Source organism: Oryctolagus cuniculus, chromosome 19 (assembly GCF_051225735.1).
Source record: "Oryctolagus cuniculus isolate XC-2025 breed Fujian yellow rabbit chromosome 19, ASM5122573v1, whole genome shotgun sequence".
In the NCBI taxonomy this organism is placed as follows: Eukaryota; Metazoa; Chordata; class Mammalia; order Lagomorpha; family Leporidae; genus Oryctolagus; species Oryctolagus cuniculus.
In genome coordinates, this window is record NC_142885.1 from 60,511,254 (window position 1) to 60,535,907 (window position 24,654).

General features: G+C 48.6%; 1 protein-coding gene and 1 long non-coding RNA gene across 14 annotated transcripts in view; one reads left to right on the forward strand and one right to left on the reverse strand.

Annotated features, from left to right (window-relative positions):
* MRTFB (myocardin related transcription factor B) overlaps positions 1-19,827 on the reverse strand; it is a 295,069-nt gene extending 275,242 nt beyond the window's left edge. For 4 of the 7 annotated variants that reach the window (XM_089321811.1, XM_070064810.2, XM_089321808.1 and 1 more), the window contains exon 1: positions 19,409-19,809. The gene's annotated coding sequence lies outside the window, so the exon portion shown is untranslated. Of the gene's footprint in view, positions 1-19,408 lie in introns of all 7 variants that reach the window. The other 3 variants (XM_070064809.2, XM_089321819.1, XM_070064815.2) reach the window with 3 other exon arrangements.
* Positions 1-24,654, forward strand: part of LOC103348555 (uncharacterized) — a 35,441-nt gene that overhangs the window by 1,331 nt on the left and 9,456 nt on the right. For 2 of the 7 annotated variants that reach the window (XR_007920112.3, XR_016226298.1), the window contains exons 2-3: positions 10,247-10,298; positions 15,968-16,115. This is a non-coding gene — a long non-coding RNA (uncharacterized LOC103348555). Of the gene's footprint in view, positions 1-7,177; positions 7,248-10,246; positions 10,299-15,967; positions 16,116-19,376; positions 19,942-24,654 lie in introns of those variants that run through there. The other 5 variants (XR_016226297.1, XR_016226302.1, XR_016226301.1 and 2 more) reach the window with 5 other exon arrangements.

The window sequence follows — 24,654 nt, forward strand, 5'->3', positions numbered from 1 at the left end:
GAGAGAGAGAGAGAGAGGCAGAGAGAGAGAGAGAGAGAGAGAGAGAGAGAGAGAGAGGCAGGCAGAGACAGGGAGATCTTCCATTCGCTGGTTCACTCCCCAAAAGGCCACAGCGGGGTTGATCCCAAGCCAGGAGCTTCTTCCAGGTCTCCCAGGTCTGCTGCTTTCCCAGGCGCATCAGCAGGGAGCTGGACTGGGAGTGAAGCAGCTGGAACTCAAACTGGTGCCCATATGGGATGCTGTTACTGCAGGTGCCAGCCCCCATTTTATAAAAGGTTGATTGGTTTATTTGACAGGTAGAATGACAGAGAGAGGGGGGGAGAGACAGAGAAAATTAGATCTTTCATCCTCTGGTTCACTCCCCAAATGGCCTCAGTGGCTGGGGTTGGAGCCCAGAACTCCATCCTGGTTTCCCACGTGGGTGACAGGGTCCAAAGACTCGAGTCATCTGCTGCATTCGGAGGACGGGAATGGATCGTAAGAGAAGCAGCTGGGACTCCCACTGGCCCTCCAATATGGGATGCCAGCACTGCAGGTAGTGACTTAACCCACTGTACCAAATCATTGGTTCTTCACTTCAAATTCTCATGAACAAATACCTTCTCTTGGCTGACGAAGCTGGTGAACGGTGGAAAGACCCCTAAGTGAGAGAGCTTGATCCGTCCCTAAACATGCTCTAAGCCAGCTCTCAGCCCAGCCTGACCCATGGATGAGCGCCCACCCTCACTTCCTCTAGTCCTGCTTGGCTCTTCCAGAGACACGTGCTCTGCTCTCCCAGACACCGTGAGAATTACCTCCTGCTCCCCTGGCTGCCGTGACACAGAACCCGTGCACTTCATTAGCATGGCGTTTATTCTGCCTTGAAATGCACTAAATTATTTCCAGGTCATCCATCAGCATTTACTGAATGCTTCCCGTGTGTCACATCTTTGGCCAGAGGCTGGGAGCTCACAGCGAGTGACATCCACACATCGTCGAGGTCTTCCTGAGCGTCAAGCCGCTTTGCTTGGAGTTTCTCATGTATCCGTCGCGTCGTTACGTCTCCTTGACGACATGAATAATAAGCTGCCTAACATCTCTGTTGGTCCGTCCTGCCCCCCGCACATGGTACCAGGTGTTAAACTAGGACATTAGCAAAGCACTGAGATGAGACAGAAGGGAAACCTCGAAGGGCACTGGCAGATGAAGATGGAGGTTCTCATCACCACCGCTTTAGGATGAGTATCACCAGCCAAATCCCTCATCCACAAAGAGGATGTGAAAGAATCAATAGGGATTGAGAGTGGATTTTAGGAGGATTTTTTTTTCCAAATTCCCAGTATACATATCCAAGGTGTGGGTGGTTTTTAAATTTTGTATTTATTTTCATTTTATTTGAAAGGCAGGGATATAGAAAGATGGACACAGAAAGATCTTCCATTCATTGATTCACTTCCCAAGTGCCTGTAATGACTGGAGCCGGACCAGCAGAAACCCCTAGCTCAATCTAGGTCCCCCACAGGGTGGGAGAATCTGGAGAATTTCCTGTTTCCAACGACCTGAGCACTTTGATGATGACTTTTTTTTTTTTTTTTTTTTTGACAGGCAGAGCAGACAGTGAGAGAGAGGCAGAGAGAAAGGTCTTCCTTTTGCCGTTGGTTCACCCTCCAATGGCTGCTGCGGCCGGTGCACCACGCTGATCCGAAGGCAGGAGCCAGGAGCCAGGTGCTTTTCCTGGTCTCCCATGGGGTGCAGGGCCCAAGGACTTGGGCCATCCTCCACTGCACTCCCTGGCCACAGCAGAGAGCTGGCCTGGAAGAGGGGCAACTGGGACAGAATCCGGCACTCTGACCGGGACTAGAACCCGGTGTGCTGGCACTGCTAGGCGGAGGATTAGCCTACTGAGCTGCGGCGCCGGCCTTGATGATGACTTTAACGATCAAAGCATTAACACAAGACTTGAGCCATTGCATGCAGCCTCCCATAGTGCATATTAGCAGGAAGCTAGATTGGAAATGCAGGAGCTGGGATCCAAGCCAAGTACTCCACTACGGAATGTGGGTGTCCCAAGCAGCCTCTTAATTGCTCCATCAAGCACTGGTCCCACAGTGTGCGTGTTTTATTTGTTCCTAAACTTTAAGTCCATGGAGAACAGCCTTTTTGGGAGGCCACGGAGAGTTTGATTTTCATTCTCCGTCATTGGAGAGGTGGAGGGGCAGGCATTGTTTGTGACTTGCCCTGAGCACCCAGAGGGTGAGAGGCCATGGCTAGGACATCCGCTTGGAAGCCTAAAGCTTGCCTGACAGAAGGACAGTTTCTCGTGGACTGTCCTGGCTGGTAGATCATGGTAGATATGATCTCAGAGTGGCCAGGAAGGGCACTGACACAGCCTGGGGGTAGACTGCCAGACCCTGGAGTTAAAGAGATTCCTACAGCAGCCTGAGCGACACTGACCACCCGAGTGCCCACTGGTGGTCCCACGTGGTCCAAAAGCACCTAACATCTCTGCTGGCCTATCCTGTCCCCAGCACACGTTACCAGGTGTTAAACTAGGACATTAGGAATGCTCTGAGGGGGCACAGTCCCATCTCTTGACTCTGACATCAAGCAAGAACTTCCTTCCCTGCCTGATTTCTCCTACCATTTTTTTCCTTCCACACTCTTGTATGTGCTGCTGGGGGGTGGAAATACCTACTTCTCCCTTTCCGGAAGGCAAGCAGTCATAAAGGGGGCTGTAAAAGGAGGAAGTGCATTATCTTCAAATAAAGTGAGAAGTGTTGATGGACAAGACATTCGGATTTTAGAAGTAAAACTAAGTTTGTGACTCAGGGATCACAGGATTTTTTTAAAATAGAGTGAAAAGGAGGGTTGTGGTGCTTGATGGAGTCTATATCCAGTGATGAGATAAAGGCTCACCCCCACTGACACCGCAGAGGTAACAGAGGCAGAACTAATGTTGCTGTGATCAGTCAAGCCTCACGTTCTCCCAGACAAAAGGTCATGCAAGCTAACTGCCCTGCTCGGGGTTACAGAGACAGCGGCAGGGTAGAGCCTGAACCGAATGCCACACTGTTTGCACCTCAAGGAAATTATTGTCACTCCTGCTCCCAACTGGAAAAGTAAGCATCCTATTCTTTTTTTTTTTTTGCAACGTCTCCTTTTCAAATTCCTTTCCTTTTCCCACAACCTGTTCTAAATGGCCCTGGACCAGTGTTAACTGTTGAAATACGGCACGATCAGAGGTGGGTAAGGTTGTCCAAGGAGGACTTCAATCAAGAATATGATTCAAAGAGCAGCAAATCACCAAGGACCAAATCTGTAGAATTTCCTGTTTCCAACGACCTGAGCACTTTGATGACGACTTTAATGATCAAAGCATTAACACAAGACTTGAACATTCGCAAAGCTCCAGGAACCATGCTGTGGGCTTTTCCTATGTTTACCTTCTTTTTCTTCCCCTTCCCTCCCTTCTCCCCACCCCCGAAGAGCATTAGAGAGAGGAGAGAGAGAGGAGAGGGAGAAGAGAGAGAAAGAGAGATCCTCCATTCCCTGATTCACTCCTCAAATGGTTGCAGTGTCTGAGGATGGTCCATGTTGAAGCCAGAAGTCTGGAACTCTGAGTTTCCCAGATTGATGGCAGAAGCTGAAATACTTGGGCCATCATCTGCTGCCCTCCCAGTTGCATTAGCGGGAAGCTGGACCAGAAGTGATGTAGTTAGGACTTGAACTTACACTCTGGTATGGGACACTGGCACAGTGATCTGTGGTTTAACTTGCTGTGCCACAATGCCAGCCCCTCCTTAGTTTTCTGACTCAATCCCAACGACCCTATACAATAGATTTCAAAGCCAACTAGCCCAGCCAGGTTTCCACACCAGAGCTGTTCCTGTAGGCTCTTAGCCATTCTGTCACACTCAGCCCACGGTACCTAGAAACCTGCGGCAGCACAAAGGCTCGGAGCACCAAGCCTGCTCGGAGGGACCCGCTGCTACGTCCCACTCATGACAACGGCCCCTCTCCCAGGACATTGGCTTCCAATGAAGAAGTTAACTTGCTCTGATCCCATGACACAGGGTTCTCTGGTTTTTTGAGAGCCAAAACTTGGTGAACACAGGGTACACCCAACACATGTCCTCTAGATTCATCCATGTTGTTGCCAGCGACAGGCTCTCACCATTTCCCATGGCTGAACTGTGTTGCATTGTCTGTATACACCGTGCTTTCTTTATCCATTCCTCTGTTGACAGACACTTAGGTGGACTCCGTATCTTGGCCCTAGTGCTGCAATAAACAGAGTGCAGATGTCTCTTCGACAGACTGATCTCATCTCCTTTGGCTATCTACCCAATAGTGGGAATGCTACAATCACAGGGCTGCTCTATTTTTAATTTTTTCAAAAGGACACTTAACCATTTTATGCCAACAGTTTTGGCAAGTGATGTGAAATGCACATACTTCTTCAAAACCAAGTTCAGAAAACCGACATGGAAAGAACACATTTTTAAGGCTCTTTTGTGAGTTCTTGAGCAAATCTCACCAGAGCCATGGAGACAGATTTCTAGGCAGCCAAGGCTGGGGGTGAGGGCAGGCTCTGTGCCAGGGGACAGGGAACCGAGTCGGTGCGTAAGGTTATCTTCATAGATACGCAGTGTCCTAAAGGGTTTTGTCACTTGTAGGCCTGGCTGATCCGATTCTAAATAAGAACCACTTAGGCTTCAGGGCCCTCAAACAAGACAAACCTGATTCAGCAGGCAGGACAAGGGTGGAAAGCCATCTCTTCCATGGCTACTGGAAAGATGGAGCCCGGGCCTTCCCTGGATGTTAACCACCTGGGGCCTCTAGGGGACAGTCATCAGGGAGCAACCGTATAGAATGGATGATGTGCATAGAGGCGTTATCAGAAAAAACTAGCATTTTAGCCAGGTCCCCAACCTCTATGGTTTTGACATTTTTAAATTTTTCTTTATTAAATTGAGAGAGAGCGAGAGAGTTTTTCTATGCTTTTTATATGCATGCCCTCTTCCAAACACATTGTTTTCTCTGTGCCTGGAGAAAAGCAAAGCTTAAGTGATGTTCTTCCTAAATAAGAAGGAACAAAAGAAAACAAAAGAGTATCAAGCTAAAAAACTGTGACAGAAAGTAATAAAGTGAATCTAAGGATGGCAGAAGAAATAAAAGATAAAAGCAGACATAAGCAAATTAGAAAACAGAATAATAGAATTATCAGAGAGATCAAAGAGCCAGCTCCGTTAAAAGACTAAAAATAAATAAATAAATAATAAGAGAGAGACAGAAACCTCTGGCAATGTTACATGAGCACAAAAGAAAACAGAAATAAATCCCACTGGAATCGAAAAGGTCTAGAAACATAGATGTGAGAGAAGATCGAAGTTCAAAGCTTCCCATGCTTGAACGTGCTGACCACAGGAAGACAACAACCGTACTGAAGAAGAGGCGGGAACACGGACTGGACTGGTGTTACACGAAGCTGACAAACGACGCCAGCAGGCGGGCAAATTCTGTCCACCCTTAAGGGAAGAGGCACTTTCTGGAGTACAAAAAAGTCTGTGTCCTAATCAATTTTACAATACAGGCCCAACCCAGCTAGCACAGTACTTAGAAAAACAGACAGGCAGAGAGAGATGGTGATGGAGAGGGACGGGGGAGGGAGGAGGAAGAGGAAGAGGAACGGGGAGGGAGAAGGAGAGGGAGAGAGGAAAACATGAACTCTATAGGTCAAACTTATTTAGGGACAGTGTAGTGGGCTGAATCCTCTCTCTGTAAAATCCACGTCTACCTGGAATCCCAATTCATGCTCCGATTTCGAAATCGGGTCTTTGCAGATGTAATTCTGTGGTGAGGTAATGCTGTGGTGAGGGTAGGCCCTAAAGCCAGTGACTGGTGTCCCTATAGGAAGCGGAGAGGACACAGAGAGACACAGGAAGGCAGAGGCGGGGATCGGGGAGACGCAGCCACAAGCCCAGGGCCACAGGAGATGGGGAGGAACTGTTCAAAGCTGGGAAGAGGTAAAGAAGGATCCTTCCTCAGAGCCTGCACTTTGATCTCACACTTCCAGCTCCCAGCGCCGGGACAAAATGAATCTCTGTGTTTTAAAAACCACCAGCCCTAGGAACACACACACACACACAGAGGCAAGGGTTTTTCTGTTTCTCTTGGTGACTTTGTAAGGAAGAGAATATATGGGCTGTACATTCACCACCTAGGAAATGAATGAACAAAGTCCCGATGTGCCTTCCTGTTGCAGGTCTCTGGCCATGGGTGGCCTCATGCCCACCTGAACAATGCACTCAGCAACAGGTTTTCCCCAAGCAATGTGGGCCTGGGGGTCAAAGTTCAAAGGCAGGTCCACCATGTGGTCCAAATACTGGAAAGCTCTAAGTCAAGCTAACAAACTGTGTTTGCATCCCTCTTGATAAATACATTTCATAACCACTTGGAAAGCCCTCCCAGGTCCCTCAGGGTTCTGAGCTGTTCTCTAACCATGCAGGGCAAGTTGGACACCCCAGCTCCATCCTGCATCATGACAGCCCTAGGGGAGAGGACCATGCTCTGTCCATAATCCACACCATTAGTCACGGTGGTCTTCCTGGGGAGAACAGACCCAGTGAACTGGCTACAGGCAGCCTCAGACCACTTGGATAGAGAATTCCGGGGTCCTGGTATCCAGAACAGCTCTGGAAGGCAGGGGACACAGGGTCCAGCCACCCGGGGCCCCAGAGGTCCCAGTTCCAAGGAGACCAAACCCTTGTGTAGAGTCTGTGTCCTCAGGCCTCCAGGCTCCCCACCTGCTGTGAAGGCGTGAGGTTGGGGAAGTCAGGGTGGGAGCCCCTGAAGCAAAGGCAGAGCCTGCCTGGGGCAGAGAGAGGAGCTGCTCAGCTGTTTGTCCCCTCTACAGCACGGCTCAGACATACTGACCCACAGCTGCAGGGATGTCCGAGAAGGGACCAGGTCACAGCCTCAGCAGGTGCTTTGGACAGCTCTGTGCTCTCTCTCTCTCCTGAGCTCTTTCTCCTTTTCTCAGAGTCTCTAAGAACACAACACAGAGGGATTCATTGATTGGAAGCAACGCAGCTTTCTGACCTTTCCCCCTTCCGTCATCACATGCACTAATCCACAGGCTTGTCTGGGCGGGCCGGACGGAGTCTTAGCGTCTTATTACCTCTCCCTTCTCTCTCAGCAAGGCGTCACGTTATGCAGCCAAAAAATGAGGACAGTGGTGTTCACGAGACTCGGAGGCATCAGGCAAGGTACAAGGCTGAGAAATGTGATATTTGGGGCTAGCACTGTGGTTCAGCGGGTTGAGCTCGCCACGTGGGCATCTCCTATGAGCACTGATTCGAGTCCTGGCTGCTCCACTCCCTGCTAATGTGGCTGGAAAGGTATCCAAAGATGGTCCAAGCACGTGGATCCCTGCCATCCACATGCGAGACCCAGATGGAGTTCCTGGCTCCTGAGTCTGGCCTGACCCTAGTCATTGTGGCCATTTGGGCAGTGAATCAGCGGGTAGAAGGTCTCTCTCTCTCTGTTACCCTGCTTTTCAAACAAATCTATCATTTTCTTCTATTTTATAACCCTTAACTAAAACATAATACAAAACCCAAATCCATATTTAAAAGAATAGTATGACATCACAAAGTATAGCTTAATTCCACAGATCACACACATAAGGATAGTTCAATCTAAGAACATTTATGGATCCCTAACACTCAGATGACGTAGAAGAAAAGCATGCCAGCTAACAGGCGTTTCTCTCCTACACACAATGCTCTTGTCAAACTGGGAAGAGAGATGGAGAACATGGAAAACAGTATTTATCTCAGATCCAGAGCCCACAAAATATTGGTCAGAGGACGGATGTATTTTTACTAACCAGGATAGGGCAAGAACGCCTGGTGTTACTACTTAACACATTCTTAGATTTTGAAAGTTCCAGCCAAAGTGAGGGCTACTGTCAGCCTGGGTGGAGTGTGACCATCAGACCGTCTATCTGACTTCACTGGTGCTGAAAAAGTTGAGTTCATTTTCAACATTTAAAATACCCACAAACTTGACCTTTGGCACATCTTTAAAACAAACAAACAAAAACAAAACAACAAAACTCTGACCCTCTGTTAGCCCCAGACCTGTTTCTCAAGTCGCAGAAATGGGCTGGGGCTGGGAGAGGGCTCCCCCTTTGGACCTGGCCTGGGATCTCCTGTTTGCCAAAGGCTCAGTTCACTCTTCCATGGTGACTTTCCTGGGCTGCCTGGGCACCTGAATTCCTGAACCCAATGAATGAGACAAGAAATTGAATATATATAAATATTAGAAAGGAAACAACAGTATCATGAGTTTTTAAAGATCTTTATTTATGAAAGAGATGGGGGAGGGGAGTAAGAAATGGGGAGAAAGAGAGAAAGTATCTCCCATCTGCTAATTCACTCCCCAAGTATCCACAACAGCTGGGCCTGACACCAGGAGCAGGGAACCCAAACCAGATCTCCCACATGGGTCCCTGCCACCCATGGCAGGGACCATCACTGGCTGCCTCCCAGGGTATGCACTAGTAGGAAACTGGAATTGGGAGTACAGCTGGGACTGGCACTTGAATACAGGATGCCAATGTCCTAAGTGTCATCTGACCTCTGCACCAAATGCCCACCCTTCAATATTTTTAAATGAAGCAATGGTCTACTTGTAATATTCAAGAGAATCAGTTGTAAAACTATTACAGTGAGAGTGGGTAGGAGGGTGGGTACGGTGAGAAGTATTATGTTCCTAATGTTGCATTTATGAGATATATGCAAATAAATAAAAATATTACAGTGACTACAAGTTCTGTAAGATGGTCAGTTATGAAATCCATAAAACTTCATTTCCTCTTGGGGATGGGGAATCTTTTTTCTGCCAAAGGTGATTTGGATATTTTTAACATTATTCATGGGGCACACAAAATTATCAACTTAAAAATTAGCCTGCTTTAGATTTACTGAATTCTGATTCCAACCTGCAGTTGACTTGTCAAGACCAGACCATAAGTTTCTGTGGGCCTTATATGGCCCATGGGCTATCTGTTGCCCACTGCTATATAACTGGCCAGGGCTGGGGTGGGAGTTCAGTCATAATTTGCAACAACAACAAATACTTTGAAGTAGTTGGGCAAGAAATGTGCAGTAGGTATTTGAATCAAGCTACAAAATAATGAAGAACATGAAATGAAGAAACACTGTATTTTCTAATACTGCAAGGATGCCCATCATTACCAAAATATCACAAATGTAATATAATTCCAATAAAAATTTTATACATATTTTTTCTTAAAACAACCAGAATCTTTTTTTTTAAAAAAAAGATTTATTTATTTGAAAGGTACAGTTAAGGGGGGAGGAGAGGATGGGGGACCCATCTTCCACTGTTTTCCCAGATCTATCAGCAGGGAGCTGCATCTGAAATGGAGCAACCGGGACTTGAACCGACGCCCATATGGGATGCTGGCGTTGTAGGTGAGCTTCACCTGCTATACCAAATGCCAGTCCCAGCCACCAAAATCTGAAATGCTCATCTGGAATAATAAATACTTGAGGATGTCTGCTTAGCCAATAAATACTTCAAAGAGCACAATATTAGAGAGGCATCCTCTAACAAATTATTAAAATTTATTCTAAAATGCTAATTAAACATATGATTACAGAGCAATCAACATAACATAGGAAAAGAATTAGAAGCACTGAAACATACCCAAGTACAAACATCAATGCAAAGGTACTGCAAACAGTTCACACAGGGCTGGTGTTGTAGTTCAGCCCGTTAAGCTATGGCTTGCGACGCCAGCTTCAAATACTGAAGTGCTGGTTCAAATCTTGGCTGCTCTGCTTCCAGTCCAGCTCTCTGCTACTGTGCTTGGGAAGGCAGCAGAAAATGGTACAAGGAGATGGCCATCTGCCACACATGTGGGAGACCAGTATGCTTGTACATACCAAAAAGCTAAATATGTCATTATTTTATGTTTAGGGATTCTCACTTATTAAAATTGATCTTGAAAAAATCATGGATGTGTATAAAGGTTTGATGTAAAAGATACTCATTTCATCACTGCCTCTAATAGGGAACAATCAGCAACAATGTAAGGGTCAATAATGAAGTCCAAGGTTGATCTGCGTGTATGGATGCACCAGCCAGCATCCATTCTGATTGGCTGGTGGCTGTGAGGCACATTTGATACATATTTTAGATACCACTCACTCAGGGAATACTTTGTACCAACCAGATAACCATGGAGAAGACCATTTATGAAGTTGACAAGCTGCATACAAAACCAGGTAAATATTTACAAAATAGCATACATAGAAGACTCCATTTAAAGTGAAATTTATATATACAAAAATAGAAAAATGTCCAAAATTCATGTTGAAGTGCTACAAATAGCTCTCTAATGATATAAAATTATACATTTGCCTGCCCATATTTTCTAATAATCACACACATTTCTAGGTGTATAATAGTCCTCCCTTATCTGCAGTTTTATTTTCCATGGTTTCTGTTGCCCATGATTGAAAGTGACAATATATTTAATATTTTAAAGACTTGTTTATTTTTAAAGTGAGAACCAGAGAGAGAGTGAGGTATCTTCCATCCATTGCTTTACTCCCCAAATGGCCACAATGGCCAGGGCGGGGCCGGGCCAAAGCCAGGAGCCAGGAACCAGGCGCTTCATCTGGGTCTCAGCCATGGGTGCAGAGGCCCAAGGGCTTGGGCCATCTTCCACTGCTTTCCCAGGTGCATTAGCAGGGAGCTGGATTGGAAGTGGAGCAGCAGGGACTCAAGCTGCTGCCCATAGGGGATGCTGGTGTCACAGGTGGCAGCTTTACCCATATGTCACAGAGCTGGCCCCAATATATCTATTTTAAATGTATCTGAAAGGCAGAGAGAAGGAGAGCTCTCATCTGATCCCCAAATATCCACAGCAGTTAGGGCTGGGCCATGACTGAGGCCAGGAGCTGGGAACTCAGTCCAAGTCTCCCATGTGAGTGGCAGGAACAAAGTTACGTTGACTGCAGACATCACTGCCACCTCCCAGGGTCTGCCTGGCAGGAAGCTGGAGTCGGAGCACAGTCAGTCTGATGTGCTCAACTACTTAACTGCCAAATGCCTGACCCTGAATATACCAGTATTTTGGGGCCAGTGTTGTGGCATAATAGGTTAAGCCTCTGCCTGCAGAGCCAGCATCCCATATGGGCACTGGTTTGTGTCCCAACTGCTTTTTTTTTTTTTTTTTTTTTTTGACAGGCAGAGTGGACAGAGAGAGACAGAGAGAAAGGTCTTCCTTTGCCGTTGGTTCACCCTCCAATGGCCGCCGTGGCCGGCGCGCTGCGGCCAGCGCACCTCACTGATCCAAAGGCAGGAGCCAGGTGCATATCCTGGTCTCCCACGTGGGTGCAGGGCCCAAGCACTTGGGCCATCCTCCACTGCACTCCCGGGCCACAGCAGAGAGCTGGCCTGGAAGAGGGGCAACCGGGACAGAATCCGGCGCCCTGACCGGGACTAGAACCTGGTGTGCCAGCGCTATGGCCTGGGAAAGCAGTGGAAGATGGCCCAACTGCTTGGGCCCCTGCACCCTTGTGGGAGACCTGGAGGTAGCTCCTGGCTCCTGGCTTTGGATTGGCCCAACTCTGGTTGTTGTGGTCATTTGGGGATTGACAGCAGATGGAAGACCTCTCTTTCTGTCAGTCCCTTTCTCTGTCTGGAACTCTGCCTCTCAAATAAAAAAAATACTATTATTTTGTCTTAGCTCAATAGAGACCATATTCACATAATTTGACTACAGTATATTGTCATAATTGTTCTGTTTTATTGCTGCTGTTGTTAACCTCTTATTGAAACTGATAAGTAGAGCTTTATTGCAGGAGTGTGTGTGGGGGGTGGGGTGGGGGCTTGGTTCTCTCTATGGTTTTAGGCATCTGCTTTGGGGCTTGGAATATACCTCTTATGGATACAAGGAAGGCTAATATAATGGCTTTTGCCTAAGTTCACTTTTTTAATATAATGTTTTACTCTAGCAGATGTGACTCTAGGGTCAAGGAAGAGAATTCTAAAGAGGATCCTTAGCTAGGGTGAGAGAAGTTAGACAGATGTTGTTGATGGGTATACAAAGGGTTATAGCCTTTCAGGAGAACTTTCTATATCAAGAAAGTTGCTATGGAAATAAATCTATAAAGGGGCCAGCGCTGTGGCACAGCAGGTTTAAGCCGTGGCCGGAAGCACGGGCATCCCATATGGGCGCCGGTTCTAGTCCCAGCTGCTCCACTTCTGATCCAGCTCTCTGCTGTGGCCTGGGAATGCAGTAGAGGATGATCCAAGTCCTTGGGCCCCTGCACTCACATGGGAGACCCGGAAGAAACTCCTGGCTCCTGGCTCCGGATTGGCACAGCTCCGGCTGTGTGGCCATCTGGGGAGTGAACCAGCACATGGAAGATCTCTCTCTCTCTGTCTTTACCTCTCTAACTCTTTCAAATAAATAAAATAAATATTAAAAAAAGAAATAAATCTATAGAAAAATAATTTGAGAGGCATTTGGTGTAGCAGGGGTGCCACCATCTGGGATATCTACGTCCCATAACAGAGTTCCTGGGTTTGAATCCTGGCTCAGCCTTGGAGTTCTAGCTTCCTGCTGACCCACGCCCTGGGAGGCAGTGGTGAGGGCTCACGCAGTTGTGTCCCTGCCACACTGTGGGAGAGATCCAAGTTGAGTTCCAAGGTCCTGGCTTCACCTGGCCCCGCCTTGGTTGTTGTGGGCATTTGGGGAAGGAACCAGCACATAGGCGATCTGTCTCTGCCTTTTAAGTAATTTTTTTAAAAAAGAAAAAGCTTAATTTCTTTTCTAAAAGATGAAAGTTCTTTTTTACTTCTCCATAGTCCAGACTTAATGAGGTCATGATATGTTTACAACCAGGAAAAAAAAAAAAGTGTCACAAAGTAGCCAATGGGTAGGATAAAACTGCCAGGGTGCTAAATCCCACTGTGCCTGGGCCCCTCCCCCATCAACACACCCCTTCCCTCCCTCCTTAGCCGTAACCTCACCCCTGGACTTCTTTCTCCGTCCCACCTGTCCCTCCCCGGGTTTGTCTGCCAGGACATCATTCTCTTCTTGGAGCTCTAGTCTAACCTGGCAGAAATTAATTTCCTGAAAGCCCACCTATCGAATTTGTTTTCCAAAACCAACCACTGGCCTAAATGATCTAATTCACCTATTCTCTAAAACTACAAGTTTTAATAGCTGTGGCTGCAAATAGCTTGAAAGGCAATGCTGAGTTTTGGTTTTTGATGATAACAATGTACTTTTAGTATTTTTATAGGAAAATTTTGATTTATATTAATTTTCCCTGAAATATACATTTAGAATTTTCAAAGATAAAGTATAAGGCAAAAATCCACATTCCTATGAGCTGTATTGTAATTGGTTTACATTGCTTTTTAAGTAATTATTTTAGTTTTAAAGAAAGGGATAAAGAGCCAGTCCACTGATTCACTCCCCAAATGGCCACTGTGGTTTTGGCTAGGCTGGTCTGAAGCCAGGAGTCTGGAACTCCATCAAGCTCTCTCCTGTGGGCCCAAGCAGTTGGGCCATCCTCCACTGCTCTCCCAGTGCATTAACAGGAGGCTGTATTGGAAGCAGAGCAGCTGGGACTACAACTGGTGCTCCAATGTGGGTCGCCACCATTGCAAGCGGCAGCTTAACCTGCTGTGCCACAATGCCAGCCCCCTATTTTTTTACCATACCTTTGTTCAATATTTTAGTTTTCATAACTTAGTGATGATGAGGGTTTTTTTAAGGTTTTTATTTATTTGAAAGGTAGAGCTATAGAGACAGAGACAGAGAGGGTAAGACAGAGGGAGAAATCATCCATCCGCTGATTCACTCCCCAAATGGCCACAACAGTCAGGTCTGGGCCAGGCTGAAGCCAGGAGCTTCATCTGGATCTTCCATGGGGATGCAGGGACCCAAGTACTTGGCCATCTCCTGCTGCTTTCCCAGGCGCATCAGAAGGGAGTTGGACTGGAGCTGGAGCAGCCGGGACTCGAACCGGTGCACATCTGGGATTCTGCTGTCTCTGGCGGTGGTTTAGCCCACTATGCCACAATGCCGGCCACAATGCCGGCCCCAATGATGGGGGATTTTAAACACGTCAAGGAAATTAATTTGTTCTTCTTTGGACTTTTTAATATCTTTTCTTGCCAAATCTTTAAGCAAACTGCTACTCAGTAATATATTCAAAATGATCCCTGTTACCAAATAAAATTTTAAGTGCCAGTGTTGTGGTGCAGTGGGTTAAGCCGCTGCTTGCGATGCTGGCATCCCATATGGGAGCACTGGTTCGAGTCCTGGCTGCTCTACCTCTTACCCAGCTTCCTGCTGATGTGCCTGGGAAGGCAGCAGGAGATGGCCTAAGTACTTGGGTCCCTGCCAGTCACACCAGGTTGAAGTTCCTGCCTCTTGGATTGGGTCTGGCCCAGCCCTGGCTGTTGTGGCCATTTGGAGAGTGAACGAGCTGATGAAAGATCTGTCTGTCTGCTTCTTCCCCTCTCTGCCTTTCAAATAAGTAAATAAATAGATCTTTCAAAAGAAGAAAATTTTAGCATTTTTCAGGGAAGTACTGTTTCAGCTAACCTTACTCTCTGTAGTGTTTTCATATATATATATATATATATATATATATATATTTTTTTTTTACAGGCAGAGTGGACAGAGAGAGAGACAGACAGGGAGAAAGGTTTTCCTTTGGTTCACCCTCCAATGGCCGCTGCGGCTGGCACAAAGCGCTGGTCCGAAGCCAGAAGCCAGGTGCTTCTCCTGGTCTCCCATGCAGGTGCAGGGCCCAAGCACTTGGGCCATCCTCTACTGCACTCCCAGGCCACAGCAGAGAGCTGGACTGGAAGAGGAGCAATTGGGGTAGAATCCGGCGCCCCAACTGGGACTAGAACCCGGTGTGCCGGCGCCGTAGGCGGAAGATTAGCCTATTGAGCCGCGGCGCCGGATTTCAGATTTCTTTGGCATATTTTACATTAAAATTTAATAGGTTTAAAATTGAATTCCCATAAGGCCGGTGCCGCAGCTCAATAGGCTAATCCTCCACCTAGCGGCGCCGGCACACCGGGTTCTTGTCCCAGTCGGGGTGCCGGATTCTGTCCCGGTTGCCCCCATTCCAGCCCAGCTCTCTGCTGTGGCCCAGGAATGCAGTGGAGGATGGCCCAAGTGCTTGGGCCCTGCACCCCATGGGAGACCAGGAGAAGCACCTGGCTCCTGCCATCGGATCAGTGCGATGCGCCGGCCGCGGCGGCCATTGGAGGGTGAACCAATGGCAAAAGGAAGACCTTTCTGTCTCTCTCTCTGTCCACTCTGCCTGTCAAAAAAAAAAAAAAAAAAATTGAATTCCAACTGAATTCACTTTTACATGTAATGCATTTATGTGTAAGCCTGATGTGCCATCAAAGGAACTGGTAAAAGATCATTGTAAATGCTTACAGTTTGGACAGAAAAAGACATTCGGCAGTATTATAATTAGATAGATATTAGAAAAACAAAAGCAAACATGTTTGACCTGAAACGCTTAAGCTTTTGTTGGTCAACATTTCATAAGAAAAAAATTCAATTTATTCCTGTTCCTTCTTTGCCACCCCGTATGAAGTAGCATTTCATAACACTAATTTGCTAAGTGGCATTGCCAACCTTAAATTACTTAAGAGTCAGAAAAGTGTTTCTCTCACTCAGACTCGGAACTGGAATAGTCCAATTAAATATTCCTATTAAAGGCAATCAGTATCACTGGCAAGTCTGGTGTGGGTCATTTGGCAACATTGTATCTATGTAATCGATTTTTCTGGGAGTTGGCCACGAGATGATTTGATCAAGAGTTGACCGCTCTACACTGATTATTTTAATTCAATTTCTTAATGAAATTATGTTCTTTGTACTATCTTCTCCATCTGACAGATGAGAAAACAGAGGTTCTAGCCAGATGGGTCATCTGAGATATGAACGCAGGCTGCGTGAGCCCAGAGCTTCCCTGGACTCTTCACTTCCGTGCCCCCAGTCTCGGCCAGCTCTCTGCTACTGATGGCAACACAAACTATTACATCAGGTATCACTTCTTCCAGGAAGCCTACCCTGACTTCTACCATGAGGTCGGGGGTGCTCCTGTTTCCAGTGAATGCTGCTCCTGTCTCAATCATAAAGCGCATCGTGCTCTGAGAGTGTCCGAAGGCGCCGTGAACTGCATGGGAGTCCCAGTCCCTCGGGCACGCCCCGGCCCACACGGCTGCTCAGCTCCGCGGATGCAGGGTGCGTCCAGCCTCCTGTGCTCGGAGCGCTCATCTTCTGGAGCATTCTCTCAGCTGCGCTGCAGGAGCTGGACCTCTGGCTTGGGCAGCCAGCCAGAGGCAACCCCGTCAGCCCTGCAAGGCGTTCCCTCCACGTGGTTTCTCTACATGGAGGATGGGGCCGGTGCAGGCTGAGTAGGAGTCAGTGCCACTCCCAGGGAGCTAAGAAGAGAGGCCTGAGGCCAGTGGCTTTCTTCTATTTTGTCTCTTTCTCCTTCTCATCACCCTATTTTCTTCATCACGAACACGCTCTCTCCCCAGGGCAGAAGGTAGCTCCAGGAAAGTGTGGGACTCGGGCTTACTCTAGTAACTTGGCCCAAAGCGTCTCAATAATCCACTAGCATATTAGGGAAAAAATGAGGAGTACCAAAGAAAGTTGGTTTTATGTAATTTATTTAACATCATGACCACTCCTCTAACAGCCTTTTTTTTTTTTTGCTAAATTTTATTTATTTTACTAGAAAGGAGACAGACATCTGCTGGCTGACTCTCCAAGTGCCTGCAAAAGTCAGGGTGGGGCCAGGCGGAAGCCAGGCACTGGGAGCTCAATCCGGTCTCCCTTGTGGGTGGCAGGGCCCCCCCCCCCCCCCCACTCCGGTGGAGCCATCATCTGCTGCCTCCCAAGGAGGTGCATTAGCAGGAAGCTGGAACTGGGAGTAGAGCCAGGACTCGAACCCAGGCACTCTGACATGTGACACGGGTATACCAAGTAGTATCTTAAATACTAGCCCAAACATCCACCCCGGCTTTTATAAATATCTCTAGAATATTATCTAATGTAGTCAGATTAAAACAAATCATCACCAATTTAAAATGACCTTAAAGCAATCAAGATATAAAGAGAAGTAAGAAAAATCATGAGGTTATAAGTTATAAAGAACACAGGAGGCTAGAATTGGAGTAACAGGCCTGCAAAGATTAGAAGCATTCTCTCTCAGAAAACAAAGGTGCTCACCGTCACCCACCTAGCCAACTCCGTGTTGGAGAACCTACAGTGTAGTAAGAAAAACCATCTGGAGGCATAGAGATTGGAAAGGAGAAAATAAAACTGTTCTAACTTTCAGGTAACATGATTATAAGAGGATATTTCAAAAAGTTTGTGGAAAGTGGAATTAAAAGAAATGCTTATGTTGGTGAAAGCAATTTTGAAGTCCATACATAGATGGTTCTTTAAAAAGTTCCTGGAAAATGCATATTATAAAAAACGATGCAAGAATTTCAAAAACTTTTGCATCCACATAAATGCATCTCTTAATTCCATTTTTCCATGAAGCTTTTGACATGCGCACATCACTCACCACTAGAGCAGAAGCAAGCCCAGGAACAGACTGTATACAAAATAGAATTTCAGAATATGATAGGCACCCAAATAAATAACATTTTAGATCCTTACTTGATATTATAAATAAATGAAATCAACTTTAAAAGCCAATAATATAAAATACAGATGAATATATTTTAGATGCTATGGTGGCAAAGACTTGAACGCTTTCTTAAAAGATTTCTTAAAAAAAAGCATTAGGTATAAAAGTTTGATACGTATCACTATCAGAACTTCTGTTCACCAAAAGATACCTTAAAGAAAATTTAAAAAAATACAACAAAGGAGGCTGGCGCCGCGGCTCACTAGGCTAATCCTCCACCTTGCGGCGCCGGCACACCGGGTTCTAGTCCCGGTCGGGGCGCCAGATTCTGTCCCGGTTGCCCCTCTTCCAGGCCAGCTCTCTGCTGCGGCCCAGGAAGGCAGTGGAGGATGGCCCAAGTGCTTGGGCCCTGCACCCCATGGGAGACCAGGAGAAGTACCTGGATCCTGCCATCGGATCAGCACGGTGCACCGGCCGTAGCGCAGCGGCCATTGGAGGGTGAACCAATGGCAAAAGGAAGACCTTTCTCTCTGTCTCTCTCTCTCTCACTGTCTAACTCTGCCTGTCAAAAAAAAAAAAAAAATACAAAGGATTAGTGTTGATAATATACTAAGTATGCCTTTAATAAGAGACTATAAACTATAGAAAATGGCAAAAACCAGAGACTTAGCAGATTAAGAAAGGAGTCTTGTTGACCAATCAGGTACAAGATTGTAAAAGTGAGAATCAAGACCAGAATGAGGCACGGCATAGCTTTTCCACCTTGAACCAGCAACACTTGAAAAGTCTGACTTTAACAAGTGCCGGAGAGGATGCCGGTCCCCGACTGTCTTACAGCACTGACTCCGGTGTAAACCAACACAATCTCTTCAGCAAACAGGGGGGCCCTGCACCGTCCACCCCCACAATTCCCTCCCAGGTGTTTACCTAAGAGAACGCTGGTCATGTGCAAGAGATAGGTGCTAGCCTCTTCCCAGCAGTTCTGATTACAATACCTAGAACCTGTGAACAAGCCACGCAATCAGCAGGGAGAGGGCCGTTAAGTAAACTGAGGTTGGTTCATTTAATGAAATGTTATGGGGAGGCCCGAACAAATGAATGACAATGAGCAGCAACTGAGTGAATCTCCAAGATGACTAAGTACTAAAAAAAATTACACTTTTTTACAGAGTTAAGGATATATATTTCTACACAAGCCCAGTTTTGGTAATGCATATAACACACATAAAATTAATACAACTGTATAGAAAAAAGCAAGGGAATATTAAACACCTAAGTCAGGCCGAGGGTTCCCTTTGGCGTGGAAGAAGCAGGGGAGTAGGACGTATGGTGGGTTTCCACGGTTAGGTATGGGTGACGGTCTAGTTGTCAGGACCCTCGCTTTTCCTGGGGGAGGGGCTCACTTCGTGAGCACTCCCTGTATCATTTTTAAAAACTCAGTGGAAGTAGGTCATGCACGCGTCAATGACGTATTCCACAAACCAGGCATCAGAAGTACTCCAGTCCTGTGCACCCGTGGTCCGATTAAAACACAAACACCATCTATGTTAAACACAAAGCACACTCCGCTCGGGCCAGCAGGACTGGGAACCGGAGCAAACACAGGCAAGCTCAGGCTTGGCGTTCCTGCTAAAAGCCACGTAACAAAAGCATTTGCAGGTCACTCTGAGGACTACATGAAGCAGACCTACCTGGAGAGCGTCTTCCCTTTGAGAAACCGTCTCTCCCATCTCTAAACCGTCCTCGACACTGCCCGGCGAAACCGCCAACAGCCAGCAGAGTCCGAGCCGCGGAGCGCTGGCTTCCTGCTTCTCAAGCCCGCTAAACGCCCTCACCTGCTCCGGGACTCGGGAGCGCGTGCTATCTTATTCCTCTAAGCATTCAACGTGAAACAAGGCCTTCCTTGGCAGGTGGCCACGGAGAAGTATATTTTTACAGCTTCTGTAACCGAGGCTCACGGCACCCAGAATTCTGCAGCGCACGCCAGGCCGAGAAGGTCTGGCCATTTCCAGGCAATGACTGTTGGCTATTTGTTTTTCAAAGATAAATACTACGTTCCAGTAACTCCGTGATCACAAATACAAAAGCTGGCGCGGTGTTTCGGATCCCCTAAGACCAGGAAAAAACATCTTAAATCCCATCTGGGGGCCAGGCTCTGTGTTTTGGCCCGCGGTAGGTACATTGTGAATGTTAGCTGAATAAACTGGCATTGTTTTCCAAGTAATAATTTTGCAGATCCTGGGGTTCCCGAGAAAAATACACAGGGAATGCAATGCTCTTGCTCCAGATTTCCTATAGAAAAATGGATCTTAAAAGTCTGAATGGGTCTAGGCAGATGTATCCAGAGGCAGAGCTGAGATTTTGGGGCTGTCTTTGGAAATTAAGGGCAAGGATAGTCTCATGCTGTGTGAGGTCAGCTCCAGTGGAGACACACCCTCAAAATAGATTCAGAATCCGGAGAATCGGAACACACACACACACACACACACACACAGTGAGTTCCAGCGCCCGGCTGAGGGGACGACAAAGCTCTCCTACGTGAAGAAGTCCCCAAACCACTGTGTTGGGGGGAGAAGAAGTCCCCAAACCACTGTGATGGGGGGAGCCACGTTGTTTGAAACAGCGCACATTCTCAGAGTCCAAGTGACTCCACGCGTAGACGCTAGTTCCCAATTGAGGTCATTTGTAGCCTAAAAAAAAAAAAAATCTGGGCCATGCCTCCCCTCGTGGCTGCTTGTTCGTTAATTAACTCCACCTGCTAAGTTGAACTTCTCCACCCCACCCCCAACCCCTGCCTTTCGCCATCTAAGCACATCCGTGTCCGTTTTGTCCCGCAGTGATTCGCTGGCAGCCCTGCGGGGTGTGTGTTGCGGGGCTTGGGCGCACTGGCCCACGCGGAGGCCCCGACACGCCACCCCTCTCGCCTCTGCCCACTCCACGCCTGTGGCCAGCCCGGGCTGCCCGCACCCTGCAGCTCAAGGAACCGCCTCAGCGGGACCCCACCTCCGCCAGGACGACCCCGAGGTCAACCCCCGGGGCACGAACTCTGAGAAGCGTGCTTCGGCTTCCACGGAAGCCCAGGGTCGCGCACCCGGCCACTGCTAGGATCCACTCAGGACCTGCCTCTTCCTTGGTGGGAAGCAGCCCCCTACCCAGCAAGGGTCCTCCGATCGATGAGGACGAGCCACGCTGGCAGTCGGACATTTTGGTGCCCCTCTCCCGCGTCACGGCTGAGGCAGGGCCGCCCGGATCCCGGGTGCAGCCCGTCCCCCCGCGCGATGTCCGCGGATCCCCCACGAAGCCGGCGCGGGCCGTGACTCGCCGGCGCCCCCTGCCGGAACCGACCGGGAAACGCCGCGTTCGTCGGGAGCCGCACGCTCTCCGCCTTCCCGCCGCACGCGAGAGCGCGGCGAGCGGCCACCGCACCTCACGCCCACTGCTCAGCGACAGGAGGGCGGCGTGAGTCACACGCCCTGCCCACGCCGCAGCCATTAAACCACGTAACGACGGCTGCAGGCCGCCCCCGTGGGAGAGCGAGGAGTTGGGACAGCCTGGCCAGAGGAAGCCGGACTTGCGTGTCCAGCAGCCAGTGCCTTCTTGGCCCCAAGCAGACGGGAGCAGCGGTGCTGTGGTCCAGGCAGAGCGGGCGGCCCCCGCAAGTCAAGGCCCGGCTGTTCCGGCGCGTGGAGGCGAAGGAGAACGAATCCCCATAGCAACTCGGCCGCCCCGGCTGCAGGACGCTCCGTGGGACCGAAATAAAAACCGCGAGCCAGGCTTCGGATCGGCCAGTGGCACCTGCTGTTGGCGGGGGCTGGCCCGCCTGCCGACACGTGTATCACTGGGAGGGGTGCTTTCAGTGATGGGTTACAGAGGGGCTCTGGGCTGTTCCCCGGCGGCTTTTGCTGTCACCCAGCAGCCTGGTCCCCTGGAATAGGAATGTTGGTCTTTAACACTCTTACAGAAACAGGTTTTCTGTAGGTGTGCGCAGAAGAAAATGCAAAAGCCCTCCCCTGGCTCCCTCTGTGCCGAGCTTTGGTTGCGTCAACTGTGGGCTCTCTCTCTGGCACCTGCCTTCTCCCATTCTGTGCCCTCGTCCGTCACCAGCCAGCAGTCGCCCCGTGTTTTTCCCACTCTGCACCCTCCCCATGGCTTCCTCAGCGCCTCGTTCCAGCCAGGGATCCCGGGACAGTCCCCATCGCTGCAGCCTAAGGCCTTGGGGCTCACACCCTGCAAGTTCAAGTTCTCTGCGGCTCTGGCTGCTGCATGGTTCTGGTCCCCCGTCCTCCCAGTTCCTAAACGCCGGCACTCTCTAACCTTCTGGCCGCCTGCCCTTTCAGGCTCCCCCTCATTGCGTGCTGACTCAGGGCCGTGAGCTTGATTCAGTGCCCATGTGTGTACCTCAACCTAGCAATCAACTCGGTTAAAGCCACAAACGCAGGTTCTTCCCCAGGCTTCGGGTGCTTCCATTCTACAGTCTCATCACCACCCGAGCCCAGAAGCGGCCTCATGGGGACTCTTCCTGGGTGCATGTCCTTGGCCACTATCTTGGGGTCCTTCTTGTCTCCAAAGCCATCAGCCGCGTCATGGCCCCCATCATCTGTTGTTGAGATGGTTACAGCAGATACTACAGTAGTCTTTTCACCCCACCCTGCCTTCTAGACGGCAGGGGAAGGCAGACCATGGTTTTTCCTTGGAGCAAGGTGGGGAGGGGGTGACTGTGCATTTAATACCCTGGTGGTAATCATGTCTCATCTGACTGTCTTAAGTTTCCTCATCTGGGGGCCAGCGCTGTGGCGCAGTGGGTAAAGCTGCCGCCTGCAGTGCTGGCATCCCATATGACGCCGGTTCAAGTCCTAGCTGTTCCATTCCTGATCCAGCTCTCTGCTATGGCCTGGGAAAGCAAGTGAAGATGGCTCAAGCCCTTGGGCACCTGCACCCACGTGGGAGATCCGGAAGAAGCTCCTGACTCCTGGCTTCGGATCGGCACAGCTCCAGCCGTTGCTGCCATCTGGGGAGTGAACCAGCAGATGGAAGACTCCCCCCCCCCCCATCTCTCTCTGCCTCTCCTCTCTATTTAACTCTGATTTTCAAGTAAAATCTTTTTAAGTTTCCTCGTCTGTAAGGATTGCAGACACAAAGGACCCAGCACACTGTAAGTGCTCAATTATGATCACTCTCCTATCTCAAACTCACTTTTTATTTAATTTCAATTTTTATTTATTTACTTCCATTAATTTGGCACAGAGAGAGAGGCAGAGATAGAGAGAGAGCGCTTCCATCCACTGGTTCACTCCCCAAATGGCCCCAACAGACTGGGCATGGAGCTGTGGCTAGGCCAGGAATCCAGCGGGGTCTCCCACGTGGGTGGCAAGAACTCAAGCACTTGGGCCATCGGCTGATGCTTTCCCAGGTGCATTAGCATGGAGCAGGATCAGAAGTGGAGCAGCTGGGACTCGACTCAGAGTTCCTAGGGGATGCCGGTGTCACAGGTGTGGCTTAACCTGCCGTGCCACGATGCTGGCTGCTGCAAGATCTAAGTTCTAAAACCGACTTCTCGATCCCACCTTTTCCTCCGCCAAACCTTCATGTTTCCTCTGCCGTAACAGACTCCTCATCCTGCCCTGCAGAGGCCCCAACAACGTGGCCCGTGTTCCTGCCTCACCGTGCACGACTGTTTCAACACCACCATTGCATCTGCTTCCTCGCTACCGCAGTAGACTTGACTGTGCTGCCTGCCCCTCCGTCTACTGAAAGCCTAGCTGTTCATCTCCAATTCTACCTCCCCTTGGAGGCTTTTCCTGATCCCCACGCGACACGGCCCCCTCCTCTGACCTCTGGAGCACCTGGATACCTCGTGACCATTTTATTATTTGATGTGCTCATTTCCATTGCAAGTCCACATGGCCCACGGCCTGGGCTGTTACTGCCTGGACCCCCGAGAGCCCTCTGCCCTGAGTATGGATGCTGGAAACAGAAGAGCCCAGTCACGCCTCCCCCAGTCTAAGCTCCTCCTTCCCTAGCTCCTGATGCATGGAGCAGCAGATCTTCCTCAGTGAGGGGCACCCTTAAACGGACACTGAATTCTGGAGCTCAGAATCACAGGAAAGCGTCCCGTCAGCATCACCTCAAACCTGCCACGCTACCATTTCATCAAAGAGGTTTATTTATTATTTTCATGGATCCCGGGAAACCCCTTGATTTGAAATCACAAGGTTTATTTATTTTTTATTTATTTATTTTTACCTCCCGGGTCTCCAGGAGCCATGTTCTTCTGGTGTAGCAATAGCTTAGTCATGTCAATAGATGCCCAGGAATCACTAAAATTCTTTCTCATTTATGAATCAGTTTCACACCCACTGTCAACGGCTACAAGGAACCTTCAGTTAAGCTTTTGTAAACAGAATGAAAAACAAGAGTCCACTGAGCAATGTGCCAGCTCCTTGACGTTTGTCTACAGTTCTTAAAATCATTATCAACTCACTTTTCAAAACAGTAACATCCTGGCACCAAACAAAAATGCACGCATGTGTATGTATTATTCCCTCCCGGTTTACGAGGTTTAACTTTAGGGTGTACGAGACTGGAAACAGGGTTTTATCATCGTCTGGGAGTTATGGGGGATTGCACTGGCAAGGCCACTGCAAAGTACAAGTTTAAAAATGCCCAAAATGTGACTCTTACAAAAAGAAGAAAAAAAGAAAAATGGAAGTGGAAGATTTTGACTCCATCAGTGAAGCAATCAAGATGTTAAGGCTGCTTCAAAAGAAAACCAAGGACCTGGAGGCTTGTAGGTGGTTAAAATAATGCAGAAATAGGGGCCGGCGTTGGGATACAGCAGGGGAGTTGCTGCCTGTTGCACTGGCATCCTATATGAGCACCAGGTTCGAGATCTGGCTGCACTGCTTCCAATCCAGCTCCCTGCTAATGCACCCGAGAA